This window comes from Vombatus ursinus, unplaced genomic scaffold (genome assembly GCF_900497805.2).
Source record: "Vombatus ursinus unplaced genomic scaffold, bare-nosed wombat genome assembly UNPS02014874.1, whole genome shotgun sequence".
In the NCBI taxonomy this organism is placed as follows: Eukaryota; Metazoa; Chordata; class Mammalia; order Diprotodontia; family Vombatidae; genus Vombatus; species Vombatus ursinus.
In genome coordinates, this window is record NW_020954652.1 from 14,041,195 (window position 1) to 14,048,063 (window position 6,869).

At 37.1% G+C, this 6,869-nt stretch overlaps 1 protein-coding gene across 1 annotated transcript in view; it reads right to left on the reverse strand.

The window, feature by feature from the left end:
- The window catches only part of ACSS3 (acyl-CoA synthetase short chain family member 3), a 232,852-nt gene that overhangs the window by 164,587 nt on the left and 61,396 nt on the right, over nt 1-6,869 (reverse strand). The window lies entirely within an intron of this gene.

The window sequence follows — 6,869 nt, forward strand, 5'->3', positions numbered from 1 at the left end:
AGAACTCAACACCACTAATGCAGACACAGAGATCACATTCCATTTCTTCTCATTACCTCATTCACAAATAGGAAAAGGGACTATGATATTCCTTCCTTAGAACTTTCACATTATGATTATGAATGGACCAGGGATTTCCCTGATTAGATTATAAGCTCCATGAAGATGGGGACTGTCCTTTGCCTCTTTTTGTATTCCCAGCACATAGTAGGTCTGCCACATAGTAGGTATTTGATAAATGCTAACTGATTGATAAGCAGACCAGAGTTGAGCTATATAGCATAAATGTATTCTGTACTTAAAGGAGCCACCTCATGGTTCTCAAACCTTTCTGACTGACCTCTGATCATTGATAATTTATTTCCATCTATGGCTATAAAAAGAAATCCCTTGACTCACAATAATTTTGGTGAACAGTTGAACATGGAAATGTATGAACGGAATGGAATGTGATTACGCTTCAAGAAATGATGAAAGGGATGGTTTCAGAGAAACCCAGAAATGCTTGCATGAAGTGATACAGAATGAAATGAGAAGAACAAGGAGAAACCATATATGTATGTATGTGTATATATATAACACACACACATATGCATATGTGTATATACACATGTACATGCATGTGTATATGGGTATATATATGTATATATAACATACATGCATATATACACCCATACACATACCCATATCTATGTGTGTGTGTGTGTGTGTGTATATATATACATACACACATGTAAAGAAGTATAATTTTGAAATGAATGCAATGAATCCCCCATCATTCCAGAGATCCAATGATGTGAAACATGCTACCCCATCCTGATAGAAAGTCAATGGTCTCATGGTGTAGAACAAGACATATTTTTGGTTTTTTTGGACATAGCCAATGCAGGAATTTGTTTTGCTTGACTATTAATATTTGTTACAAACAAGGGTTTTGTTTTTCTTTTTTCCACTGGGGGGGAGGAGATTATGGCAAGTCAAGAAAATACATTTTTGTTCATTAAAAATATTTGACAAGAAAGAAGAGTAAAAATTACACAGGATCATATAATTAGAGCTTGAAAGGCCCTTGGCCATCATCTAGTCCAACATCATTTAAGAGATGACAAAACTAAAGTCCAAAGTGGAAAACTAGCTTAATTAAAGGTCACACAGATTGTAATTAATATATGTCATATTTCAGCCCAAGCCCTGCGATTCTAAATCTAGAAACCATTCCAGTGGTCTATACCGCTTAAATCATTAGTTCATGATGGGGGTTCGGGGAGACAAATATATAGTCAGATTATACCTATTAATCCCGTAAGAAAGCAACTTGAGCCCCTAATTAAGGAGATAATTTCCAATTTCTTTTTAAACTGAAATCTATAAGAGAGGACGAGCAGGGACGAGTTTCTGAAGCTAAATGAAACCCCAGCGAGGTTCTTGGGCTGCACAAAACAGAAATGGGAAAGAAAAATCTAGCTGTCACTATCAGCTCAATGCTTAGAGCATCTATTATGACAGCATGATGAAAGAAAAGGAAAGGGCAGCATCATCACAGCTGTTTCCAGGGGCCATTCTGCCTGCTTGATTTCTTCCCAGACCAATCATTCCAAAAGGAAAGAAAATGACATTATTCCTTATGGAGAATCAGGCAATCATTCTCCCAAATAGTCCTCTCTATGGAGTTTTTTCAAAAGGAATAGTTTCCTTTTAAAAAATTCTTTTGGTTTTATATCCCCTTACGTTCCCCACATCTCCCTTACTTTCCTCTCCTCAGTTATGCCTTATGGCTGAAGGTAGGCACAGTAGGGAGTGACAGACCTGGAGGCAAGATGACCCATGTTCAAATTCAGCCTAAGACACTTACTAGCTATTCACATTGGGCAAGTTATTTAATCTCTATCAGTCTCAGTTTCCTCATCTAGAAAATGGGGAAAATAATAACTCCTGTCTCCCAGGGTTATTGTGGGGATCAAACGAGAAAATATATATAAAGTGACATGCAAACGATAGCCTGTATTATTATAACAGAATAAAAAGTGGGAAAACACACTTCAAGAAAACTGTCACATAAACTATGGCAAACATTGTATGCAAAGTTACACATCTATAATCCCCTCATTCTGCAAAGAGGGGAAATAAGAACATTAGAAGGGAATACTTTGTAAACATACTAAATACGCATAAAAACTTTAATGGTTGTATCATATATAGGCAGCTAGGTAGTTTAGCAGATAGAGCCTTGGGCCTGAAGTCAGAAAGGCCTGAGTTCATATTTGGCCTCAAATATTTACTAGCTATGTGGGCAAATCACTTAACCTCTTCCTGCTCCAATTTCCTCAACTGTTAAATAGGGATAATAATAGCACCTACTTCCGAGCCTTATGGTGAGGATCAAAGGAGATAATATTTGTAAAGTACTTTGCACAGTGCCTGGAACATAGTGGGCCTCATACATACATAAATGTTAGCTGTCATTATTGCCATCATCAGTATCATCATCCTAATCAGAGGTTCCCAAACTTATTTGGCCTACCCACACTCATTTCAAAAAAAAAAAAGAAAAAGAAAAATTAGTCAGCGCACCACTGGAAATCTACTTTCTTTAATCCTTTAACTTTTTTTAAAATTTGCATGATTTTGAAAAAATGTAATTTTTTAAAACGATGCATCTTAAATTTACTAATTTATTTTAAATTTGTGACTTTTTTCCCTGAATTGAAATTTTGATGATGCAACACTGTGTCATGTAACCAAACAAGTCATTATATGCACATACTCTTGCAGATGAATGCTGGACTTCCTGACAATGTGCAACAAACTCACCTGTAAACACTTGCTTTTTAAGACCTGTTGGCAGAGTTTACCATTAATTGGTTACAACTTGCATTTTGTGTGTTTATTTGAAAAATAAACCCTTACCTGAGTCTCTTCTGCCCAAAGGAAGGTAAATTTTGATGGCTGAAAGCTGCCTACTTGAGGTTTACTGGCGAGATTTCTTTCTCAAAGACCAAACCTTAAACCCACTTTACTCTGGAGCTCATAGATTGGACAATAGGCCCCTGCCCAAGCACCACTTAATGGTAATTTTTTGGGCCCTCCTGGCTCAGAATGAATGTAAATAGTAACTGTTTCTCTTTTGGGCGGCAACCCTGAGGGTCGTTTCCTCCCAGTTTGATTTTTTTCTATTTTTTCTTTTCTTTCTTTGATTTAAGGGGCCATCCCTGGACTCACTTCTTAAAAAGGCCTATTCACTGAATGGGCATTATCTCACTCAAAGTGAGAAGCTACAAAGACCTTAGCTTGAAAGGGCCAGAATCTCCCATTGCATCCGGGGCCATCTCTAGTTGTCCTGATGGATATCTGGTCACTGGACCCACTTGACTCTGGAGGAGAAAATGAGGCCGGTGACTTTGCAAAGCCCTCCCCTCACTCAAATTAAAGCCAATTGCAAGTCATGTCATCATCTCCCTGATGTCATAGTCTTCTTTGAGACCGAAGGACAAACACTACAACACAAGACAATCACTACAACTTTAACTCTGTTACACAACAGATGAAACATGTATGAACGGTTGTTCAAAATTTTCTTATATTCTCTTCTTGCCTTATGTTTCCACTGCCCCTTTATTTTTATTCAGTGCTCCCCCATCAATTGCACCAGAGGCTACTACCACCCTCCTGGAACATTTCAGTGCCCCCAGGGGGCAGTATCACCCACTTTGGGAACCTATGATCCCAATGGAAAAATGCTAATAACAAGCCTTCCCATTAACTCAATTCTCATTCTTATCTATATATTAAAATTGCATTTCCACTTACTTATTTTTTTTAAACTGGGCCCAGACCAACATATGATATCATTGATATGCAAAACTTCCATATAAATACCTTCTTCCACCAAAGAAGATGAACTGTCCTGAAACTTCTATTCTTAATAGAGTTTCCTGAAGCACTGAAACTTTATAAGACTTGCCTAGTGTCATAAAATCAGTATGTGTTGATTCAGGTCTCCCCGACTCCATGGCTGGTCCTTTATCCTATATCCCGTGCTTCATATATAGTCACATTTTGCTTTCTATCTATGTCATTCCACATGAAAGAAAAGTTATTTGCTAACACTAATAGGTACTAGTAACTCTTCCTCCCTTCTCTACCTAAAAAATAGTACATTGTGTATATGTATATGTGTACATATATTATATATATGTGTATATATGTGTATGTATGTATATATATACACATACATACATACACATATTATTATGTGTACATGCTTTTTTCTACCCAGTGAACATAAGCTTCTTGAGGGCAAAGACTATTTCCTTTATGTTTTTGTATCTGAATTGTCCAGCATGATGCCTGGCACACAGTACACACTTAGTAAAGGCTTATTTGTTTGATTATTTATTTAGTATTTTATTTTTCCCCAAATATATGTAAATACAATTTTTAACATCTATTTTTTAAAATTCTGACTTCTAAATTCTCTCTGTCCCTCCCCTCCACCCTCACTGGGAATTCAAGCATAGATTCGATATAGGTTATACATGTGCAATCAAGCAAAACACATTTCCATATTAGTCATGTTGTAAAAGAAAACATACCTCCCCCCCAAAAAAAAGAAAAAATAAAGAAAATTTTACAAATTATGCTTTGGTCTGTACTCAGACTCCATCAATTGTTTCTCTGGAGGTGGATAGCATTTTTCATCATGAGTCTTTTGGGACTGTATTGCTGAGAACAGCTAAGTCATTCACAGTTAATCATCACAGAACATTGCTGTTACTATGTACAATGTTCTCCTGGTTCTGCTCATTTCACTTTGCATCAGTTCATGTAAGTCTTTCCAGGTTTTTCTGAGAGCATCCTGCTCGTCATTTCTTATATCACAATAGTTTTCCAATAAAATAATATGCCATGACTTATTTAGCCATTCCCCAATTGACAGGCATCTCTTCAATTTCCAATTCTTTGCCACTAGAAAAGAGCTGCTATAAATATTTTTACACATATAGGTCCTTTTCCTTTTTTTAAATAATAAAGGCTTGCTGACTGAGGACAAAACAAATGAATTTCCACTAAATCCTTATGGTTCATTTTACAGTCCCATTAAAGAGATACTCTTGATTGAAAAGGGGGACTGAATTAAGATTTCTTCTGACAGCAATGAAATCAACACTTCAGTGGACTGTGTTAAGCAAACTCTACTCCTTTCTTGGAAGCTGTTATCAGCCATTAATCAAATTGACTCAAATTAAATTTAAATTGCCAGGTCCAGAAAGGTCACATAGTCTCCCACTGAAAGAAATTATTTTCCAAAACTCACTGAGCCTTGACTAGAGATGACCTCTTACAGACAATAACTGTGCCCTGCAGAGAGCAAGAAGTACTTAAAAATGTCTGTTGAATTGGCTTAAGTTGAATTGGTAAGTCAGAGATTCTAACTCTATCCCAAAAAATTCTTCACCCAAAGAAGGTGAGGATTTATTTTGAAGTAGAAATGGGGTTTATTCCTTTATCCACATATTGGCCTCTTCTTGGATTAGGATTGGTGATCTGAATAGTCGACCTAGGAATAGGGTTTAAAAAGGGGGGGGGGGGAATCTGCTGTATTAAAAATAAAACTTTGAGGGATACAATTGATTTAACGTAAAACAAATCTTTAGGAGGCGGGAACAGCTGCTTTATTCCTGTCGGAATGAAAAGACTTGATTTTTCCCATTATGGAATAATGTTCTTTCATCCCATTTTAACAAACATGTATATTCAAGCAAATAAATTCCCACATTGATCACATCTCAAAAACATGTATCAGTCTACACTGAGTCCTATGCATCCCTCAGCTTCGAGATTTTTCATAAAGTATTTTAAACATTTACTTAAAGTAGCTTCACTGATAGAATTTAAGCTACTTAAGAGCAGTCTTTGCAGTCCTGGTATGGAAAATAATAGGCACTTAATAAATGCTTATTCATGGTTAGCGATCAGTAATTCTTTAACAACTAGTCATTAAAGACAATTAATAGTACATATCAAAAGGAGATGTGTATTTCATAAAGTAAAGGGGGAACTTTGCCTAGGTCTCGGTTTCTCTGGTCTGCAGTGGTTTCATCTATAACATAAAAGAATTGGACTATGACACATCAAGGCAGCTAGGTGGGACCAGAGTACATAAAGTGCCAGGCCTAGAGTCAGGAAGACTCATCTTCATGAGTTCAAATCTGGCCTCAGACACTTACAAGCTGTGTGATCCTGGGCAAGTCACTTAACCCTGTTTGCTTCAGTTCTTCACCTGCAAAATGAGCTAGAGAAGGAAATGGCAAACCATTCCAGTATCTTTGCCAAAAAAACCCCAAATGGGGTCACTGAGAGTCGCATCATGAAGAGTGAGACATGACTGAAAAATGACTGGACAAGCACACCTTCTGGACTAAGTAGCCACTTTAAGTGCTTTAGAGACACAACATGGAGAGAGACAGAGAGAGACAGAGACAGAGAGAGAAGGGCAGGCTATCCTAGAAACCAAGACCTGGGTTCAAATCTCATCTCTGAAATAACTGCAAGTCATATAACCTTTCAGTGCCCTTGGCAATTTTCTGAAATTATAAATTACAGAGAAGATATGGACCTACACCAAAAGAGGGAGTTTTCTTATCTGGGAGCTCTTCATATAAATGCAATCACAAGTCCAAACCCTTCCCATTTAGTCTTACAAAGCATTTTGCTCACAATACTCCTAATGAGTTAGAAAGAAGACTGTCCCCATTTTTGGACTGTGCTTATGAGTTCACTGGCATAGGGAACTCCTGATTAGGAAATTAATGCTGAGCACCACCTATTCAGCAACTTCTATCAGTGGGAAGTTGCCTCGAAGCTTGAAA